Raw genomic sequence first — 24,380 nt, forward strand, 5'->3', positions numbered from 1 at the left:
ATAATAGTAATTTTTCTCTGGGCACTTTCAGTATTTCTTCTTTGTCTTTAGTTTTCAGAAGTTTAATTATGATGTGTCTTACCTTGGATTTTTTTTTTTTTTTTTCAGTTTATCCTGTTTGGATTCATTTAACCTCTTGAATCTATAGGCTTTTGTCTTCGCCTGTCCTTTGGGAGGTCTTCAGCCATTGTTTCTTCAAATATTCTTTTATCCCTATTCTTCTGTCCTCACTTGGGACCCTAATGATATGAATATTAGACCTTTGATGTAGTCTTACAGGTCTTTATTCCTTTTAAATTGTTTTTTCCTATTTTATGTCTGTTGTTTATGTTCAGTAAATTATGTTCATCTGTTCTCAAGTTTGCTGATTCTGTCTTCTATTGTATCCATTCTACTATTGAGCTAGTCTAGTGAGATTTTTTATTTGTTACTGTATTTTTCAGTTCTGTAATTTCCTTGTGGTTTTTTAAAGAGAATTTTGATTTCTTTGCTGAGATCTTCTCAGCAAAGATTTTCTTAATTTTTTCTAAGAATTTTTAATTGTTTGCAAAGTATTTTATGATGGCTACTTTAAATTCCTTCTCGGATAACTTCAACATCTGATTCATCTCAGTTAATTTTCTTTTTATATTCAAGTTTTAGTATTCATGTTTCTTGGTATGATGGATGACTTTTTTTTTTTAATTGAATCTTGAACATTTGGCTGCTTTATTAGGAGACTCTGGGTCCTATTTATATCTTTTATTTTAACCAGCAGTTAACCTATTTAGGTCTACCCTGTAGTTACAGGCCAACCACTGAGGGTCATGGTTCCAATGACAATTTAATTTTCAAGTTCTTCGCAGCACTATTTTGGTCTGATTGCTTTATCTGGGCCTCTTACTGGTCCCTGCTAGTGCTAGTTGGGAAGAGTGGAATGAGCTTCCCTAGAATAGGCCATCTGTGCTTCTAGAAGGGAGAAGGAAATCTCTAGGCCATGGATACAAAGAGACTTTTCTGGGCTGGGCTGCTGTGGTGGGATCCTTCTGTCTGGAGGCTAAGGAGAACATTTCCTAGGTTGAGACCTCCTCCCTATCAGTACCCCCTTGCCAGTGCTGTTGAGCTTACCTAGTGTCGTTGAAATGAATGAGGCTACCTAGGCCACTTTCTTTTATTAGGTTTGGGGAAAGGTCTGGGTCACCTTCTTTTGTTGAACCTGGGATTGTAAAATGTTCTGTCAATTCAGTGAAAATTAGAATTATCTATTTCACACAACTAAGCCAAAACAGTCCTTCTACTTATCCTTAGTTCCACACCCCAGAGATTTGGGAATATCCCATACCAGAGCCTCCATAGGGCACATCTTATCCATTAGGAGTTCCTCCGTCTCTTCTTCCTGGGCCTGCACTTTTCCATGATGCCCTATGCTGTCATCACTGCAGTATGAAAACTAGACTGTCTATATTTACCAGGGTGGTGCCAACTTAGAGCTTGATCCAGTTCCTGTAGTCTTTCTCATGCTACCCCTTTTGGTACATACTTGAACCTTGAAACTAATCTCTGAAGTATTCCAGTTTGAGGACACCTAACAAGTCAGCCTTCTTTCCATTTTCAGAGTCTTGTGGCTACCTTTTGAAGTTTCAAAGTTTATAGTTGTCTTTATTAATAACAGGAAACAGTAGGAAGAAATGAGACTGTGCCATCTTGTCTGGTCCAAGATTCATTCTGAATCCTTTGTTAGTCACATTTTTGTTTAGAGTGCCTAACCTGTGATTATCTATGTCATTTTTTTGCACTTGTTAAATAATACAAATCTTTTGTATCCTTTCTTGTAAGAACTTTTATTTGGGATCCAAGTTATTTACCAACATAGCTCTCATCAGCTTTGTGAAGTCTTTTCTTTTGTGCAAGATTAGCAGTTTGACTGTGCAGTTATTTTGCATTCATAGTGTATTCAATAGTGATTAACAAAGATTTAGGGATGGATACTGTTCAAGTGGATATTGAGTTCTGTAAGGAGTTAGTTAGCTAGTAAACATTTTTGTTTTGGGTAAACTTATTTCTCTATAAAAATTTAGAACTGTGAGGACTACAATGAATACTTTATATAAACAAAAACCTTCCTATATGTTTGTGCCCTTACACTTTATTATGATATTAGTTTAGAATTTAGAAAGACTTTAAAAGCCCTTTATTTGTGTCTTTATTTTACACGTGAGTAAAATATTAAAGACATATCTAATACTAAGATAACCTTGTAATTTATAATCTAAACAGAGATGCTTTTGAAGATTGAAAGGGGGCATTGTTAGCAGTTACTTTGGGACAACAGGTATAATCTGGGACATGTGGTCATTCCAGTGATGACCAAATTGCTAGTAAGTACAAAATCTAGATTAATGAGATTCCAAATCTCCTGACTCCTGTGGGTATTGCTTCTGTTGCATAGCAGTATGATTATGATTGTGGGCTATAGAGTCAGACTACTTTGTTCATATCCCAACATTACTACTTACTAACAGTGTGCAGTTTATTCAAATTCTCTGTGCCTCAATTTCTTTATGTGTAATATGGCAATAATTATACTTCCAGCCTCACAGGGATGCTATGAGGCTTAAATGAGATTATGCATATAATCTCTTAGTACAGTCAGTGGCTAGTACTTAGTAAGTATTATGTTTGCTGGTGTTATTAATAACATTATTTTGTAAAATCCTAAGATCAGAAAAAGTAAGGGTTAAGTGAGGTCTAATAACTTCAGCGTGAAATTAAGAATCAGGAGTTTGGGGTTCTATTTCTGTTTTGTTCCTGACTCACTTGGACTCTTTGGGAAACTGCTTAACCTTTTTGTGTATAAATTTTGCAGTCTAAAGCTAGAAGAATCTTGCCATCTGCTCACTTCTTGAAAGATGGTAAAAACAATTTTTGGAAATGCTTTGAGATCTGTAGGAGAGAGGTGCTATATAAACTTATAACTTCTATTCATCTCTGCACTGACATTCACTTGCTCATTAAATATGTATACAGTTTTTAATCAGCATAACTAGTAATCCAAAGTTACTATATATGTAAAACGTGTGGGTGATGAAAATACTTCTGTTAGAACATTTTCTTTTGTGTTTTCTTCACCGTTTAAAAACAGATTCTCCTTGCCACATTATGTTAGAAATATACACACACACACACATACACACACACACATATATATGTATGTATGAATTGGATGTATGAATTATAGGTAACAACTGAAGAATAATTTCTCATTTTTATACTTAGTTTTAATTATAATGTAGACTTGACTCCTTTCAACGAAATGAAAAAGTATGAAAGTAGGGACGAAAGAATGATTGGTTGATTAACTATAATGACAATAAAATATGCCTAAAAAGCAACTTAAGAGAACATTTAGTCTCTTCTCCTACCACAATAGAATTATATTTTAAAGAATTTAATTCAGTAAATTATTGATCTGTTGGCTACTATGTGCATGGAAAAAGATAAGGGAATTCTTTTCCTCATGTTTACATTCTAATATGAAAAATTTTAATGTAACTGTTTACTTTATTCTTACATTATCATTAATGATATAGCTGATAGTGATTGCAGGTAGAGGCAGTATAGGAAATGAAATCCTATGTAAGATTTTTGTCTATTTTAAATGAGTAAGTTTTAGCTAAGTATTTTTATCAGGTTCAAAGAGTCAGATGGTCAGATCAGAAAAGGTAATAAATTTGCCAAATTGATTTCTCACTGTAGTCCAATATCAGTGCTAATTTATATTTTTAAAAATAAAGGTTAAAAGTTGTGTTATTCAAGAGAGTAAAATAATGGAAACTTGTAAAAATTATTTTAGGTGGCTTTTTGTTCCTTATAATTCACTTCAAGATTTAGCCTGAATGATTGTCATTTCAAGAGTTATTCTGAGGACCTGAAAGAAATTTAAGATGTGAAAATAAGATTAAGTGAAAAATTATATTCCAGATTCATGAATTATTGCATTATAAATGTAAAATTTGAATCATCAGTGTATAGGTTATGAATATTTAAATAGTACACTCACCCTGGGATCTTGCTATTCAGTTATTCCTGGAGGAGAATATTAGAATGAGAATATCTTATCCCAGTGAGATGGTGATATGAACATTGATATTTAAATGAAAAGTAAGCTCTATATTTTAAAGTTTGTAGTCACATGAAGATTAGAAAATTAATATTATATTTTATTTTTAAAAGAACTTTTTGATGCAATGTTTAGGAACTGACAATCAGTTTCTCTTAGTCTATTCCCCTCCATTGCAGATCTCTGAAACACTGTGTAGAAAGAGGAATTAACTAGTCTGTTAATTATTAAGATTAGAACACAAACATTGGCCCAGAAAGCACAAGAAGGAATTTTTAGGTAAAAGTTAAAGGCAAAAAGTTTATAATCCTATTTAGAAAAATGATCAAATCCCAAGAAATATTATGAAATCTACCATCTAGTTTGGTAGTCCAGAAACCGAGGGTTCTTCCATAACACTTTGTTCTCCCTTTCCGTCACCAAATCCAGTTCATCAAGTCAGGTGCTTTCTGCCGCTTACATATTTCTCCACTATGGCCTTGCTTTATCTCTTCCACCACACAGTGGTCCCAGTCTATCTTTGATCTTTCCTGGATTTTACCATGATAGCCTCTGTGTTGGTTTCCTAGAGCTGCTGCAACAAATCACTGTAAACTGGGCAGCTTGAACAGGCGGCTCTGAAGTCTAGGTGTCAAGGGGAATTTGTTTTGTGTTTCCTAGCTTCCGCTGGCTGGTGGCGTTCTTTGGCTTTCAGCTTTATCACTACAATCTCTTTTTCCATCATCACGTGGTCTTTTGGTGTGTCTCTTCTGGGTCTTCAAATCTCCTTCTCCTTATAAGGCCTTGAGTCCTACTCCGGTATGACATCCTCTCAACTTGACATTTTACTTAAAGTCAACACAAGGAAGCAAAAGCCACCTAGATCGGGAAGGACATATATCTCTCTCTTTGAAAATGAAATGTTTAAGTATAATATCTTAAGAAATCCACTAAAATCTTGTTAAATGAGTTCAGCAAGATTGTAGGATCCGAGATAAATAAACAAAAATCAGTGATATTTCCATCTACTTGCATTCAGTAATCCAAAAATGAAATTAAGAACTCCATTCACAGTAGCACCAAAAAAAAAAAAAAAAAAAAGAATGAAATACTTAGGAATCAATTTGACAAAAGAAGTGCAGAACTTTTACCCTGAAAATCTTCACAACAGTATTGTAAGAAATTAAGAGGAAAAAAAAAAGAAATTAAGGAAGACCTCAGTAAATCAAAAAAAAGTCTCATGTTCATAAATTAAAAGACTTAATATTGTTAAGATGACAGTACTCCCTAAACTGATCTGTAGATTCAGTGCAATCCCTATCAGAATCCCAGCTGACATCCTTATAGAAATAATAAGCTGAATCTAAAATCTGTATGGAATTCTGAGAATCAGAATATGCACAACAATCTTGAAAAGTAGCAAAGTGGGAGGATTCATACTCCCCAATTTTACAACTTATTACAAAACAACAACAATCAAGACAGTGTGTTACTAGCTCAGGGACAAAGATATATATGTCAATGGAATAGAATTGAAGTCAAGAAAATCATGAGTTTAAGGTCAACTGTTTTTTGACAAGGGTGCTAAGACCATTCAGTGTAGGGGAAGAATAGTATTTTTTTTTTTTAGTTGAAGGATAGTAGCTTTACAGTGTTGTGTTGGTTTCTACCATACAGCAACATGAATTAGCTGTAATTGCACATATTTCCTCTCTCTCTGGAGCCTTTCCCCCCGCCCCATTCCACCCTCCTACATTGTCACAGAGTGCCAGGCTGGGCTTCCTGTGTTACACAGCAACTCCCCATTGGCTCTCTGTTTTACACACGATAGTGCATATGTGTCAGTGCTACTTTCTCAGTTCACCCCGCTTCTCCTTCCCCTGCTGTGTCCACAGGTCCATTCTCTACTTTATCTCCATTCATTCCCTGCAGATAGATCCAAAAATAGAATCTGTTTTTCTAGATTCCAAATATGTTTGTGTTAATATACGATATTTGTTTTTGTCTTTCTAACTTACTTCACTCTGTATAACAGATTTTAGGTTCATCTACCTCACTACCACTGACTCAAATTTATTCTTCTTTTGGCTGAATAATATATTGTATATATGTACCACGTCTTTGTCCATTTATCTGTGATGGACATCTGGGTTGCTTCCATGTCCTGGCTATTCTAAATAGTGCTTCAGTGAACATTGGGGTACATGTATCGTTTTGAATTGTGGTTTTCTCAGGGTACATGCCCAGTACTGGGATTGCTGGGTCATATGTAGTTTTATTCCTAGTTTTTTAAGGAGTCTCCATTGTTGTTGTTTAGTCACTGAGTCATGTCTAAGTCTTTTGCAACCCCATGGGTTGTAGCCTGTCAGGCTCCTCTGTCCATGGGATTTCCCAGGCAAGGATCCTGGAAAGGGTTGCCATTTCCTTCTCCAAGGGATCTTCCTGACCCAAGGATTAAACCTGCATCTCCTGCACTGGCAGGCAGATTCTTTACCACTGAGCCACCAGGGAACCCCATACTGTTCTCCATAGTGGCTGTATCAATTTACATTCCCACCCACAGTGCAGGGAAGAGGGCCCAGCAGCCCACTTCAGGATTCCTGCAGAATCCCATGAACAGAGGAGCCTGATGAGCTGCAGTCCATAGGGTCGCAAAGTCAGACACGACTGAAGTGACAGCATGCACGCATGCAACAGTGCAGGAGGGTTCCCTTTCTCCACATCCTCTCCAGCATTTATTGTTTATAGGTTTTTTGGTAATGTCCATTCTGATTGGTGTGAGGTGATATACCTCATTGTAGTTTTGATTTGCATTTCTCTAATAATACGCGATGTTGAGCGTCTTTAAATGTGTTTATTAGCCATCTGTATGTTTTCTTTGGAGAAATGTCTCTTTAGTCTTCTGCCCATTTTTTGACTGAGTTGTTTGTTTTCTGATACTGAGCTATATGAACTGTTTGTATATTTTGGAGATGAACCCTTTGTCAGTTGCTTCATTTGCAAATATTTTCTCCCATTCTGAGGGTTGTCTTTTCATCTTGTTTATAGTGTCCTTTGCTCTTCAAAAGCTTTTAAGTTATATAGGTCCCATTTGTTTATTTTTGTTTTTATTACCATTGAGAATAGTATTTTGAACAAATGATTCTGGGACAACTTGATAGGCTGATACAGAAATTGAAATCAGACCCTTGCTTCACACCAGATACATAATTGGACCAAATACCTGCATAAAAGCTAGAACTGTAATACTCTTGGAAAAATTAATATGGAGGTATATCTTTCTGATCTTATTTTAGCAAAGAATTCTGAGAAATGACACAAAAAATATGAGCAACAGAAAGAAATACATAATTTGAACTTAATCAAAAAGCATTGGTGTATGAAAGGAAACCATCGAGAGAGTGAAAGAAAAAAAGACAACCCCATAGAATAGGAGAAAATATTTGAAAATCAAATATCTGATTTTGGACTTTTATCCAGAATATGTAAAGAACTCTTTACTTCTAAAAAATATAAAAGGCAACCCAATATTAAAAATGGGTAGAGGAATAGACTTTTCTCCAAGGAAGATATGCTAGGTAAAAAGCATAAGTGAAAAACACCAGTCCAGGAAAAAAAAAAAAAAGATGCTAGACATCATTAGTCATCAAGGAAATGCAAATCAAAACAATAATGAGAGAGAAATCAACAAGATAGCATCATAGGGGGTTCTAAATTTCTCTCCTGCATTGGACTCCCTGAATACACACCTACGCACAGCGTGATTCCTTCTGAGAGAAGTCCAAAAACTAGCTGAGTACCAGTTTATATATTAGGCAACTAAAATACATACATACATACATACATACATACATATATATATATATATATAGAGAGAGAGAGAGAGAGGTAGGAAAGGCTGAGATACATCCTTGCCATAAATCCCATTTCAGACATAGGACCATATAGTTGTGAGGGAAACCTCAACTCCCAGCCCCTCTCTGAGGAGTGACAGGATTTCGATCGCAAAACTAGTGTCCCAACTTTTAATACTGAGGGACTGGCCCCCAAATCACCTAGCTCTGAAAGCCAATAAGGCTTCCACAGGGAGTATAGCAAACAAAGAAATAGTTGCTGATTGGGTGTTGAGCTCTCACTGCAGTTATTCCCCTGGGGTTCCTTGCAATAGGCAGAACCACACCCATCTCCTAGTCTTTCCCTGGAGTGGATTTGACAGCATCCTTTATAAGGATGTTGCCTGAGGGTTAAGCTTCTAATTAGCATGTGTCTAGGTGCTGAATGGTCCTCCTGGGAGACTGACAAAGCCAGTGGGTACTTCCCCTGTAGTCTTCCACTGACTTGCTGTTAGGAAAAGTTTCCAATTTCTACTTGGAAAGAGTGTGTCTTGTCTGTCTAGTATCCCCATTTTTATAATTGCCACCTGAGTGATGGTCTCATCGTTTCACCTAGCCCTGATTGCCAGCATGACTTGGCATTCATGAATCCCACAGTACCATATTAAGCAAAAAAAAAAGAAAGAAAAAAACAGTTTTCAAATGGGCACCCAAGCATTTCTTGCAGCTATCCTTCCCCGACCCCTCCACAGTTGGGGTGAGGGGTTCAGCCAGAAAGTCAGGCAAAAATGTGTTGCTTTCTCAATTTCTGCCTGGAAGGGATTTGACTTTTCTAGTTGTTGCCTGAAGTTTCTGCTTCTAGTCAGCTGGTATGCTAACTGAGACACCACAGGGCACCTGATAGATCTGGTGAACATCCCCCTCCCCCACTCCCAGCTCATTCATTCCAACAATTGAATCAAGTTGCCAGCATCTCATCTAGTACCCCAATCGTTAATGGGTACCACCCAAGGGACTGACTCATAAATCAACACTTTGGGAACAGGCTTGGCATTCATGAGTACCCCAGGAGTGAAACTGAGCGGGACTCTGTGGGGCTGCTGGGCATGGCACCCTTTGATCCTTATTCTTCCAAAACATATTAAGGACTTAAGGATCTGAGTGAGGAAAAGGTAGAACTGAGCCTTCTCCCAAGTCCTGCCTTGATTTCATAGTTCATGCTCTTTCTGTTATACCATGTGATAATATTACTCATGAAAAACACACAATTTAAGGAGTTAAATTATATGTTCTAAAACATATAAGCACTTGATTCTCCAGGTAGTCATTTGCATGCTGAACAGATTTGTGGCAGTCTTTTTCTTGTAGGAACAGATTCCAGCTTCCATGACCTTCCCTGAGTTCCAAATAGTTCCAAATAGGCAGATTCAAATAGTTGCTAATCCATGAAGGGAAGGGATTCAAAGATGAGGAAAGGACAGCCAAGAATCAATGGTACAGCCTTGGGGCAGGGTACTGGTTCTGCCTCAAGGATACACATAATAAATAAGTTCTTTATAGAATTAAAACCCAACAATTGGAAGATGTCAGCATTTTTCTGACTCCAGAAGACCACCTGAGGCCAGGAACCAGAGAGCTCATTAGGATTATCTGAGAATAGAGTAGAGGAGTGCAGGCCCTGCACATACCCTAATCTTATCAGTAACCCCACCTTTGAACCATTCCTATAAAACTCCTCATCACATCCTTCCAGTTTGGGACACAATAGTTTTTCAGTCTGCCAGCCTGCTGTGTCCCGATTTGGCTGGCAGAGCAGTAAAGACTTCTACTTCTCTTCTACTTCATCCAAAACTCTTTCTCAGAGATTTGATTCAGCATTGGTACACAGAGGCCAAGCTTTTAGCATCAGGACCACATGAAACATTGAGGTGGTTCTATTTGAGTGCACAAGCCCTCTAGAAACTACTCTGGCTCTCCACAAAGTACACAAAAACACCCAACTCCCAGTTTCTCCCAGGCTAGACTTAGATTATTTATTGAATGTCCTGATACTCCCAGCTACCCCCTGAAAGATTTCTCTTTAACCTGCACAGGCGAGCTAAATGATTTGTCAATTTGTGGTCCCTGGGAGCCTGTATGGGCAATTCTCACACCTTAAAGATACTGATGGGTTTTGACACACCTTCAATTACTGGGGGTCACTAAGCAAAAAGGTGATTTGGACAGTCGCAAAGGTTTGAGAGGCTACCAGGAGTTCAGGTGAGGCTGACTGATAGGATTTATCTCTTTACAGAAGACCAGTATGTCAAGACTTTGAGGGGTGGCTTGATAGGTGACTGTTTTTTGCAATGTGCAAAACCAACACAGAGAGTCAAGAAAAATTAGGAAACAGGGGACTATGTTCCAAACAAGGTGATGTGTCTCCTGAATCTGATCTTGAGAGATGGATATAACTGATTTACCAAATCACTCACTGAGGTCAGGAGAGCATTGCATGAACAAATTAAGAAATTCAACAAAGAGAAAGTGTTAAAAAAAAAAAAAAAAGACCAAATAGAAGTCACAGAGCTAAAGAATAAAATAACTGAATTGACAAATTCAATAGAATGGTTCATCATCAGACTAAATCAAGCAAAAGAAAGGACCAGCAAACCGGAAGATAGGACAGTGGAAAAAAGAATGAAAAAGACTGAAGACAGCTTAAGAGACTTATGGGATGCTATCAAGTGGACATACATGTGCATTATAGTGGTCCCAGAGGAAAGAAGAGAGGATGGAACTGAAAGCTTGTTCAAAGAAGTAATGTTTGAAAACTTCCATAACGCAAGGAAAGAGACATCCAAATCCAGGAAACCAAGAAGTTTCAAAGAAGAGGAATCCAGAGAGACCCACACTGAGACATGTTATAATTAAATTGTCAAAAGATAAAGACAAAGGGAAAACCTTAAAAGCATCAAGAGAAAAGCATCATGTTACTTACAAGGGAATCACCATAAGACTTTGAATATATAGTTATAATATATATATAGTTTAACTATATATACTACATAGTTAAAACATGATAACTTTTTTGAGATAATGAAAATATTCTAAAATCAGTGGAGATGGTGGTTACACAGTTCTGTGAATATACTACAAACCACTGAATTATACCCTTTATTATGGGTGGATTTTATTCTATGTGTATTATATTTCAATAAAGCTGTTGCAAAAGAAGAGTCTGTCTTCCCAGGTAAATTACATGGAAGTCTAAAAAGCAATATAATGGTTACGTTTATTTAATAACCATTATATTGCTTTTTAGACTTTAGAGTACAGCCACAAACAGGCTTTTAGTGATTTGAGTTCCTAAAATAAAATCTTCTATTTTAGACTTAGTGATCTTACAAATTGCCTGAAACATGATGTTTGTGTTGCCTTCATAGTAGAAGTTACTTTTGTTATTTTAAAAATAAAGTTATAAAACTTGTTTTAGCACAGCTAGAAATCCAAGAAAGATCGATGTCTTTATCGTGTATGTTTATGTTTCCAGTTTTATCTTCCTCTACAGTCTTAACTTTTGTTAACATTGTTAGAGTTCTCATTAAGACTTCTGCTCAGTGTAAATCAAACTGTGACAGTGACATGAAGAATGTCTTTTGCCAGGTAGAAATTTAAACCTGAATATGAAAGATGATATGATAGTAAACTTGTAAAAGACGGTTGTTCTTTAGAAAATGGATTTAATAGAGAGGTTTCCATTTTAGTTTTAGGGAGAGGAGAAATGTAATAGTAGATTCTATAGGATCCTTTTTCTAAATCTTATTCTTAATTAAGTTAATTAGAATTATATTTTAATATTTTGAATATTAGAATTTTAAATTTTGTTTAACACTTGACTTCTGTTGTCAGATTTTATAATTGATTACTTGTTTACACAAAGCCTTTTTTTTTTTTAGAATCTTCCAAAGAAGAAAGAATAAGTTAGCTTACAAATAAAATGATTTTGCTTTATTTTTCCCATAACTCAGAAGTCTTTCCATAGCCTAAATAAGTAGCTTTGCTGAAAGAGCTAGAGCATTTTATAAAAGAAGTGAAGGGTTTCACACATTCCTTCTGTGAAACCTTCTGACTGTCGTTCAGGATGCACTGTACATTTGGAGCTGTAGGACTGCTCTCCAACGTGCACTCTCACTTAAATACATTTCAGTGAAATTGGAAGTTTACCAAGAGCCAATGATGCTTCTTTGCAAACCCACTAGTTTATTCTTATTATTGTAATCACATTAAATTTTAATGCTTTGTAAATTGATGAAATATGAATGCAAAAAGTTGTTTCTGTTAAATTTAATTGTCATATCTTGGAAAGACTAAATAAAGGGAGGTTGTTACAAATAATTGCTCTTAATCTGATGAATCAACTATTAAAATAACTAGGGAAAAATTTTGGAAGGACTCTGTGTTCCAGTTATTTCACTGGTGTCTTCAAGTTTTCATTAAATAAAGAAAAATCAAATAATTGTAAGCCATAGTTGGTTTATAATGTGTGTGGTTTGTGTAAAAGCACTGTGCAGAACTATGGATCAAGAGACTTAACATTCTAAAAGAAGGCTTGGCTCTGCATCAAAAGGTTGGACAATGGGTTTGCATTTATATGTGTTATTTTAAAATGTATCAGTACTTTTTTAAGGTATGCAAGTACAACTTTAAAACTTCTTTGTTTAGCTGACAGTGGCTTTCTAAAATTTTAAAAATCACATAAAAAAGGCATCTAGTATACTTTGGACCTAGTTTCCTAATAGTCATATATACCATCATTTATAAGAAGTTTGAAGTCAAGTTGTTGTCCTCTCTGTCCTAAATCATTGATAAGAATATGCTATCTTCTCTTCCATTTCTGGATGCTTTAACTGTTAAATTTAGTACTTATTACCTGTTCTCTTTACCCACAGCACGTATTTCTTCTTTGTGTGTATCACATTTTATTGCTAATATCTGATTATGTGTCTGTCACAATGGACTCTGTACTTTCTCCCTAACATCTAGCACAATGATTTACTTAAAGCAGTACTCAGTTACTTAAGATCATACATTTTTCTAGCCTTTAAAATTGATAGATTTAAATGACATGCATTTTCCTTAAGATGTGTCAAAATGGATGTCATCTTCTACATTTCAGAGTATAAATTTGTACATACATTTTTCTGATGGATTGTTTGACAAATGTGTATGAGAAACTTAAAACCTATAAACTTTTGATTGAATGATTACATTTCTTACAGCTTATTCTAAGAAACAGAGATACATACAAACTTTGGCTGTGATATTGTTGTGAAATTATCTACAAAATAGGAAGATTGTCATGAACCTATATTTTCAACATTAGGAAATTCACTCGAATTTTGGTACAATGGTACAACTTGAGATATGGTACAGTGAGGCTTCCCAGGTGGATGAATGATAAAGAATCCACCTGTTAGGCAGCAGACACAGGTTCAAGCCCTTGGGGATTCCTCTAGAGAAGGAAATGGCAACCTTCTCCAGTATTCTTACCTGGGAAACCCCATGGACAGAGGAGCTTCGCAGGCTACAATGCATGCTGCTGCTGCTGCTGCTGCTGCTAAGTCGCTTCAGTCGTGTTCGACTCTGTGCGACCCCAAAGACGGCAGCCCACCAGGCTCCCCCATCCCTGGGATTCTCCAGGCAAGAATACTGGAGTGGGTTGCCATTTCCTTCTCCAGTGCATGAAAGTGAAAAGTGAAAGTGAAGTCGCTCAGTCATGTCTGACTAGTAGCGACCCCACGGACTGCAGCCTACCAGGCTCCTCCGTCCATGGGATTTTCCAGGCAAGAGTACTGGAGTGGGGTGCCATTGCCTTCTCTGACAATGCATGGGATTGCGAAAGAGTCAGACACGACTCACGACTTAGTGACTGAACAACAATAACAACATTATGGTACTATAAATACTATGTTAAAAATCATTCTCAAAGACTGACAAAGGACACCAAAGAATGCAAACAGTATGTTATCAGTAAATTATAGCTTATTAGATTTAGCACAGTTTTTCAGTTATCATACTTTTGGATCCTGATTGTGTGTCCATTACACTCAGTTCTGTGCCATCAGTACATTAATAAGTATGCCCTCTTGTGTATCTAAGTTATTGTAGGACTGAGAGAGCAACTACATAGTAAACCACTAGAGATTGGATAGGTTCATATGCTTCACTTCTTGATCCAGATAATCTTGGTGTGCTTGTTCTTGGCATAGTTATGAAAACATGCATGTTGGTTTTTGGACTGCCGTGCTAGAGAAGGATTCAGTCTGCGTAACCTCCAGAAGTAACATCCTGGCATTTCTTTCTTCGCTGTGTGCTTCAGTGGACATTGCTTCTTCCATTTGCTCTGCTGTTTCAGGCTTCTGGCCATTTGTTCCCCACTCTTCCTTTTTTTCTTACTTGGATATGGTGGAAATTATGAAATTATAGGAGTTATTGAGTAGCTTCTTAGCTACTCATCTCAAACTCTTGACTAGATTTGACATTTTGAAAGCATAACAGTGAAACTGGTTTTTAATCAGTGAGATTAGGTCCTTTTACAATAAGATAAGATGTTTCCATGTAAAGAATTACTTTCAGTAGATGCCCGTTTTGATGGAATTATTTGTGATTTATTATAGGCAAGATATGGTTAATGACATCTTACGATCATGGTCCATGGATAAAGAAATGCACCTATGTGTAAATCTTGACTTGATAAAAATGTATGCCCTCACAAAATTCAGTTTTATGGTTGGAAGGCACAGAACCTATGATCTGGTTCTCCGTTGTAATTATTGCCATTGAGAATTGTACTTTAAACTTTCTTTGGCTTCCAGGTTCTGCCAGTGCCTCTCTAAATTTAATAGGTACCTTCCTGTACCCTTCCTCGTTAATTGCAGCATGAGCACTGATAACTAGGTGAATTTGTTACTTTTGGAGGCTTTAAGGAGAAGGCAATGGCACCCCACTCCAGTACTCTTGCCTGGAAAATCCCATGGATGGGGGAGCCTGGTAGGCTGCAGTCCGTGGGGTCGCTAAGAGTCAGATACGACTGAGCGACTTCACTTTCACTTTTCACTTTCATGCATTGGAGAAGGAAACGGCAACCCACTCCAGTGTTCTTGCCTGGAGAATCCCAGGGACGGGGAAGCCTGGTGGGCTGCCGTCTATGCGTCCCACAGAGTCGGACACAGCTGAAGTGACATGGCAGTAAGGCAGCAGTCCCTACTCTTGGTACCAGAGACCCATTTCATGGAAGACAATTTTTCCATGGGTGAGGTGGGGGGGATGGTTTCAGGATGATTCAAGTGCATTTACTGTGTACTTTATTTCCATTATTACATCAGCTCACATCAGCTCTACCTCAGGTCATCAGGCACTAGATCCCAGAGGTTGGGGACTCCTGCACTAAGGGACTGACATAAAGCTCACAATGGCTTTCTAAAGTTAAGAAAGAATTAGATTTTATATCTCTCTTCTGTATTTTGAGGATCATGTAGTTGACCCTTTACATACGTCATTCTTCATATTACTTTTACTAAAAAGAGTTTTAAGAATGGTTAAAGAAATCACTGGTATAAATAATTATTTTCTTCACCAAGATTCTGAATTTTCTAAGGATTAAAACACTGTAATATACGTCTTTAAAAGTACCAAGCAATGTATAAGCTCCCTAAAATAAACTCATTACTTAATAACTTGAATAAGTAGGCATCTAATACAACCTTCGCTGAAAGGAGTTTATCATCAGTGATGTTATTTAAAAAAAAAACAAACAAAACTGGCTAACCAGTCTCTTTCTTTGCCTTTCCTTGGCATTGTAGTGGTCCAAATGTGAGGTAGTATAATGGAGAAAAACCACATGGTGTGGCGTTCCATTTGAAGCTGTATGCTTGGAACTCCCTGCCATTCTAGTCAGATAGCTCTTGGGAACTCTCTGACGGTGGTCTCTGTGAGTTCAGTTTTCCTTGTCTGCATCTAGACTGCATTTAGAGAAATACTTGCTTAAAATATTTATCCTCTAAATAGAAAAATAACTCTGGAACCGTTCAGAACTCAATGGCACACGCAATTAATGGGAAACATTTCACAAAGCTGATGTAAGGAAAATATACATTTTTAGGTCTCACTCTGAATAAATAGATATTAGAGCAGAGCTTAGGTTTAGACCTTTTATAACAATTCATCCCTATATGACCACCTTTTGAAAGAGTCCTTTATAAAAGATTATAAACTTGTTTGACTTTTAACAATAATATAGTTAATTACAATCACCTCACACTTAGCCAGTGTTTCTGTGTTGCAGTAGTTACTCTAGTTAGAATAAGTAAGTTTATAAACTAAAGTCATATGTGTGAGCTTAAGGCTAATGTTAAGTAAGGGAAAACAACTTTTCCAGGAAAAGCACACAAGGAAGAAGTGATTTTTCTGTTACTGAAAGAGTATTCCGTAACACAGAGGAACATTACTGTAGGGATCAATCAGAAGTGTCTGTGTGCACTGCATTTTAAAAATCTGTAATGTGGTTTCATTAAAGATACTGTAGGCTGGCCTTTTGAGAATCTTTCTATTAATTGGGCTATGGAAATTCTTAATCCTCTTTTTTGTTGTCATTATGTTGAAAATGTAAAAATGAATAGTTGAATGATTGAGGAATGTTCTTGAGAATATTATTTGGAGTAATTATTGGGGCAAAATCAGTGCCTTTTCTCTGCTGGAAACAGTGACTAAAAAGAAAGTGGGCAGGCTCCTGGTAGTGTTATGAAGGTTGTGCTCCTGGGCTCTGTATAACTGCAGGGTATTTAAAGTTCCTGGTATCCTTGGAAACACAGACTGTTTGTGATACCAATTGGTGCTTGTGTTTCAATGACGTCACACAATTTACAGATCCACACAATGGATCTCTTGTTGGTGGCCCTACAGAGGAGTTTAGATAGTTTTGGGAAACACCTGAAGAGAGAGACAACGTTTTCTCTCAGGCTTTAACTCTAAGAACTGATGACAGCTTTACTATCTATCCCTTAATCTTTTGAGTTTGGATTCAACTTTTTCAAAAAGGAAAAGAATATCACCTGCTAAATTTCTCTTTGTTTTACATTCTTGGCGATCACTTTGGAGAAGTACGTACATGTTTTTGTATTAATTGAAACATGTAGAGAAACAGATGAGGATTAATTGCTCTTCTCAGGGTTAGCCATCAGCTGTGCAGTGTAAGAGGCTTGTAGAGCTGAGTGTTTGAACTAATTGGTTAGATTAAAACAGTGCCATTAAAAAAATATATATATTTTTCCTCTTTCTTTCTCTCTGTCTCTCTCTCAATCTGGGACATAATTGGTAGATTGACTTAAGTGATGGTGCATTAAATTGACCAAACCACTCTTAAAATAAAAAAGGCTTGTTTCTTCTCTTAAATTCACTTCTGTTTGTAATTGTTTCTATGGCCAAATGGCCAAATGGCTATAGGCTTATTGGCTCCTCCTTTGTAAAGTTTGCATCAAGAATGATGTGTAGATTCACAGCACAACAATCTACCTAAACATGTCGGGTGATAATAGATGGAAGTTTCCTTTTGTTAGAGCAAACCTGTGTAGTTTGGTTTTTCCTCCAGAACACTTCCAAATATTTATTTGGATAAATTCCAAATATATATATATATATATATCCTATGATCTTGAAGATAATTCACAGTTTAAATTGTCTTCCCCCTCATTTTATTTCCATATTTTTAGCAACAGTAGTTTTGAATTGAATTATGAAACAAATCCAATGTTTCAGACATGTGATATAAAAAGAAAAAAACAAGAGCTAACATTTACTGGAGTCTTAAAATATGTCAGACACTGTCTACATGCTTAACATTTCTTACTTAATCCTCACCACATCTGTGTGAGGTTACCATATTATTCCCATTTTAAAAATGAGAAAACTGAGGGCCTGAGAGGTGAGGTATGTTCGCTAGAGTCTCACAGCTGGTAAGCCATGGGATTTCTTATCAGTCAGGCTTACTCAGAGTCTGTAAACCACTCAACCTATATGCCTCTCAATAACAGTGATAGTGTTGTTGTTCAGTCGCTGAGTCATGTTTGAATCTTTTGCGACCCCATGGAATGTAGCCCACCTGGCTCCTCTGTCTGTGGGATTTAATAAGAGCCAATAGTTATTGAGCCAGAATTTCTTCTCTGAACCAGAAATTGAGAAATTGTTCTCTGCTTATTCTAGTGTGCTAACTTAGTCAAATAGCCTGAGTTGGGAACATGGGTCTTGTCATGATGCTGAGCCTCACTGCCAAATTTCTGGCTTTGGTAGTCTCTTCTCTCAGACCTTTGTAAACAGTTCATATGTCCTGAAATCAGGGTTGAGTTTTGATAAGCAGCTCTGTATAAGAATCCTAACCAAGGTCAATATGTGCCAAGGCACTAATAGTATCACATTCTTGTATATTGAACTACTGTATTCCTTACCTTCAGTTTAGTTCAGTCACTCAGTCATGTCTGACTCTTTGTGACCCCATGAACTGCAGCATGCCAGGCCTCCCTGTCCATCACCAACTTCCGGAATTCACCCAAACCCACGTCCATTGAGTCGGTGATACCATCCAACCATCTCATGCTCTGTCATCCCCTTCTCCTCCTGCCCTCAATCTTTCCCAGCATCAGGGTCTTTTCAAATGAGTGAGCTCTTCACATAAGGGGGCCAAAGTATTAGAGTTTCAGCTTCAACATCAGTCCTACCAAAGAACACCCAGGACTGATCTCCTTTAGGATAGACTGGTTGGATCTCCTTGTAGTCCAAGGGACTCTCAAGAGTCTTCTCCAAGACCACAGTTCAAAAGCATCAATTCTTTTGCGCTCAGCTTTCTTCACAGTCCAACTCTCACATCCATACATGACTACTGGAAAAACCATAGCCTTGACTAGACAGACCTTTGTTGACAAAGTAATGTCTCTGCTTTTTAATATGCTGTCTAGGTTGGTCATAACTTTCCTTCCAAGGAGTAAGTGTCTTTTAATTTCATGGCTGTAATCACCATCTGCAGTGAATTTGGAGCCCCCAAAATAAAGTCAGCCACTGTTTCCACTGTTTCCCCATCTATTTGCCATGAAGTGATGGGACCGGATGCCATAACCTTAGTTTTCGGAATGTTGAGCTTTAAGCCAACTTTTTCACTCTCCTCTTTCACCTTCATCAAGAAGCGCTTTAGTTCTTCTTCACTTTCTGCCATAAGGGTGGTGTCATCTGCATATCTGAGGTTATTGATCTTTCTCCCGGCAGTCTTGACTCCAGCTTGTGCTTCTTCCAGCCCAATGTTTCTCATGATGTACTCTGCATAGAAGTTAAATAAGCAGGGTGACAATATACAGCCTTGACATACTCCTTTTCCTATTTGGAACCAGTCTGTTCCATGTCCAGTTCTAACTGTTGCTTCCTGACCTGCATACAGGTTTCTTAAGAGGCAGGTCAGGTGGCCTGGTATTCCTACCTCTTTCAGAGTTTTCCACAGTTTATTCTGATCTACACAGTCAAAGGCGTTGGCATAGTCAATAAAGCAGAAATAGATGTTTTTCTGGAACTCTCTTGCTTTTTCAATGATCCACCGGATGTTGGCAATTTGATCTCTGGTTCCTCTGCCTTTTCTAAAACAAACTTGAACTTTATCCTTATCTTTGGGAGAAATTAAAACCTTAGAGAGTCATATGAAGAGTGTTAAGTTTCAACTCAATATTCTAAATGCTATATATTTATACAGACACACACACACACATATGCAAATGCATTTAAAGCCTTATAGACAGCATTTCATTTTTGATTCCTAGGGTCTTTAAGTAGACTTGAACTAGTTAAAAATAGGTGGTTCCCTAGTAACAGGTGGTTCTCTAACTATTAATAGAGACAGTTAAGCATCTGTGGACTCAAAGTTAGCATTTCTATACCACCCACACTCTGTACCATGATAGAGAAGTTAAATTATAGATGTATTGATGTGTTTTGTTTCTTGTCCATCACCTTGATATTGATCAACTTAAGTTTAGAACTTGTCTTCAGTCATTTTCTACTGTGGTGCACCTAGCTACATATTTTTTAGTTGAACAAAATTACTTTAAAATTTAATCTTTTTAAAATTAATTTTTTATAGTTAAAATTTAATTTTAAATCAAAGTAGTAGATGAACATAGTTACAAGTGTGTCCTGTAAGGACTGACCTCAAAAGAGCAAGTTAGCTTGCATGCCCATTGCTACAGCTAGTTTCTGTACCATGTAGGCATCTACTTGCAGCTCCTTTAGACTTTTTGTATTACTTGCCTTCAGATTTTATAAAAATTCATACATTCACACATACTCATATGAAAGTATAAATAGACAACATAGTTTCAAATACTGTTTGGAGCTATCTTCTACTATTCATGTATTTTTAAAAAATATTTTCTACTCACACACACAGCTAAATTTATATTTTATATGAGCTAGATTTGTTTAAAATGAGACCATATAGTTTCCTGCACCTTTTTAATGCCCAAGTGATTAACAATAATACTAACAAACTTTCATTGTGTGCTTAGTAGGTGTGAGGCACTTTGTGAAGCCCTTGATGTGTGTTACCTCATTTGAACCTCACAAAAATCTCTAAGGGACTAGTTCTGTCATCCTTACTTTAAAGATGAAGAAATTGAGGTTTACTTAGGTTGAGGTTGAGTAATTTGTCTAAGGCCGCACAAGTAACAAACAGAAGAACCAGAATCTTTTTAAAGATAATTTTTATTGGAATATAATGTATACAGAAGTGCGCAATCCTATAGCTTAATGTATAGTTCGATGAGTTTGCATAAAGGCTACATACCTGAGTAACTGCTGAAGAAGCAGAACATTATTAGTGTTCCGGGAGTTCACTTCTCATCAGGTGGCCAAAGTACTGGAGTTTCAGCTTCAACATCAGTCCTTCCAATGAACACCCAGGACTGATCACTCTTAGGATGGACTGGTCGGATCTTCTTGCAGTCCAAGGGACTCTCAAGAGTCTTCTCCAAGACTACAGTTCAAAAGCATCAATTCTTCAGCACTCAGCTTTCTTTATAGTCCAACTCTCACATCCATACATGACTACTGGAAAAACCATAGCCTTGGCTAGATGGGCCTTTGTTGACAAAGTATTGTCTCTGCTTTTTAATATGCTGTCTAGGTTGGTCATAACTTTCCTTCCAATGAGTAAGCGTCTTTTAATTTCATGGCTGCAGTCACCATCTGCAGTGATTTTGAAGCCCCCCAAAATAAAGTCAGCCACTGTTTCCACTGTTTCCCCATCTATTTGCTATCATACTTACATGTATTTTAAGACCACTATTCAGTATTCCTTTTTCTTTTCCATCTCTTTGTCTTTTTGTTCTACTTTCTGGGATTATTTTCTGAACCTTATCTTCCACTTGTATTATTGAGTTTTGTTCTACATTTTTTTCTATGATTTTTTTTAATATACAAAAGCTGTTTTAGTTTTATGAGTGTTGCTTTTTATGAAAATTATCCTGTTTTTCTCTTGTGGATGCCATTTTCTTCTCATATCTCTTTGAGATAATGATGGCTGTTTTTTTTTCCTCCTACATCACTTATGTCTCCTTCAAGTTGTCTTTTTTCTGTATTGACCTCTATTTTCTCATTTCAACAGCTTTCCTCTGATCTCTGGTAATCTTTGTCTGCTCCAGATTAAGAATGGGATATGAGGAAATTGCCTGGAAGATCTCCGTATGAGGCTGGGCCTTGTCCACTGAGGGCTTTACTGCAAGGTGATCTGGGTGGGCTGTTGGCTGGGAGAGCTCCTTTGGTTAGTATCTCTGATTCTTTTCTCTTGAGCTGATCTGATTCCCACAGAGTGCTTTTGTAATTGTCTGCCTGGTAAGTAAAAGTCTGTCTGCCAGTTATGAGAGACAAATGGACCAGGTGAAGAGAACTTTGAAGAAAGCATTTCTTAGCATCCCTTGTACGTTTTCAGGACGCTTTTCTCACCTGTGACTCATCCTTTAGTCCACTCTTTATTTTAGCCTTCCAGGCAAGGGGAATGTGGAGACAGTTAATGATAAAAAAAATCAGAGAAAGAGTCTTAGGACTCTGATTGTTTTTTAATTGAAGTGATTTACAGTGTTGTGCTCGTTTCAGGTATACAGCAGAGTGATTGTAAATATATGTGTACATATATAATATATATTCTTCTCCAGAGTCTTTTCCTATATAAGTTATTAGACAATATTGAGCATAGTTCCCTATGTTAAACAGTAGGTCCTTGTTGTTTATCTCATTTCTGTATAGTCAGGTGTATATTTTACTCCCAGTTTCCTAATTTATCCCGTCCCCCACCCCCATCTTTCTCCTTTGGTAGCCATCAGTTTGCTTTCTGTGTTTATGGGTTCTCTGATTCTTCAATCAGCTTTATCTAGTTCTTATTTTAGACCATCTCTTCTTCCCATTGACAGATACCTAGTGCTGGCCTATCCCTGAACTTTTTGAAGATTCTCTGGTATAAATTGGATAGTTTCTTACGTTTTCTCAGCCTTATCTCAGGATTCAGTTTTCTCAGGCCTGATTAAGGCAGTTACCACTTGAATATATTCTTTATAGCTTCTAAAATTTCACTTATTTCTTCTCTGTTTTCTCTATCATTGTGGATTATTATTGCTGTCTCTACATATAAGTATAAATTTATCTTTACTGCAGTTTTGTGGGGTTTTGAGAAGGACTGAAATTATATGTGTTCAGTCTGCCGTTTTATCCCAGTAGCTTCTATATATTTCTTGAAGTGAAATTTGCATAAGGCACTTGTGGACCTTTTGAAGAAACTCCAGGTTCTTCTCTCGACCAAAGTTAGAAGTTTTGGACTTAGACAGGCAAATCAAGCTTTTGACCGATTTTTTTTTTTTTTTTTTTTTTTTTTTTACTGGGATATAACCTAAACTATATCTATCAGCTTCTCCCTCAAACCTTATCTTTCAGAATTCTTCATCTAAGTAAAGGAAATCCCCATTCACCTCTTCACACAAATGCGAGTCAGGGGTGTCACTTACCTATTACAACCTTCCAGGGGTTTCCTTTCCTTCCTCGGATCAAGATTGACATCCTTAACTTGGTGTATAGGTCTCTGAGTGATCTTGAAGTGAAGTGAAGTGAAAGTTGCTCAGTCATGTCTGACTCTTTGCGACCCTATGGACTGTGCAGTCCATCGAATTTTCCAAGCCAAAATACTGGAGTGGGTAGCTCTTCCCTTCTCCAGGGGATCTTCCCAACCCAAGGATTTAACCCAGGTCTCCCAGATTGCAGGAGAATTCTTTACCTGAGCCACAAGGGAAGCCTAAGAATACTGGAGTGGGTAGCAGCTTGTCCCTTCTCCAGCAGCTCTTCCTGATCTAGGAATTGAACCAGGGTCTCCTGCACTGCAGGCAGATTCTTTAGCAGCTGAGCTGCTATTTCAGGAACCCCCTAATTCTGTACTTTCTTCCTTGCTTCGCATGCATCTGCCTTAGGGTCCTCTTTTTCAGATTGTTGGAGGAGCAGAGCCACTTTATTCCTCAAGGGTTTTGGGACCTATGATTTCATTTGCCTGAAATACTAATACTTAGACTCCCTTCCATACTGACACACCACTAACCATGCTCTCAGCTGCTGTAATGCCCCCAGTCTAAGTCCATAGCTCTCATTCTGTACTCTCACAGCACCCTATACTGCTTTTTTAAATAGTGTTTATCATAATCGTTAACCACATGCTGATTGTACAGTGTTTGTCTCCCCTCAACTAAATTTAAATTCCCTGAGTTCAGTGGCTTGGTCTGTCTTGTGCACTGTTAGATCTGTAGTATAGAGTATAGTGTTTACACACGGTACATAAATGCTTACTGAATTGCAGCCAAAACCAAATGAAACAAAAACAAGGAGAAGCTTTATGATGTGCTAGAAAAAAATCCTAGTTTATAAGTCAGACTAAATTCTGAGACAACTGCGCTAAATGTGTCTCTTTGAACAAGTAATTTTATATCTCTGAGCCTCATTTTATTAATCTATGAATTTAAGAGGTATTTTTACTGACCTTTAAGATATCTTTCAACTCTGATTTGTTTCCCAAAGGATATCCCTCTTCCTCTTCTATGCATTTCTTATCCTGTTGACCTTTATTTTTTTAATTTCTACTCCCACTTGATTTTCATCATTATTTGCTTCCCTATATTCATTTCTTTCTCTTTACTATCTATAATGTGAATGTATCCCTCGATATCTTGAACTCTCACCATTTAAATATTTGGTGCAATCTCTTGGAAATTTTTAACCTAAAATTGACTATTCACATTGAAATATCATTGAAAGAAACTTACGTGTGTGTTCTGGCCAAAAACATTAAGTTGCACATTAATCTGAGTGAGGGAATATGGAGTAAACTATTGTCCTTGAATCAGTTGTTTTCACAACAGGATTGTGTT

The 24,380-nt window shown here is 37.1% G+C and overlaps 1 protein-coding gene across 1 annotated transcript in view; it reads left to right on the forward strand.

The window, feature by feature from the left end:
* Nucleotides 1-24,380, forward strand: part of RASAL2 (RAS protein activator like 2) — a 385,749-nt gene that overhangs the window by 160,617 nt on the left and 200,752 nt on the right. The gene's annotated exons all lie outside the window — the stretch shown is intronic.

This window comes from Budorcas taxicolor, chromosome 16, assembly GCF_023091745.1.
Source record: "Budorcas taxicolor isolate Tak-1 chromosome 16, Takin1.1, whole genome shotgun sequence".
Taxonomy (NCBI): Eukaryota; Metazoa; Chordata; class Mammalia; order Artiodactyla; family Bovidae; genus Budorcas; species Budorcas taxicolor.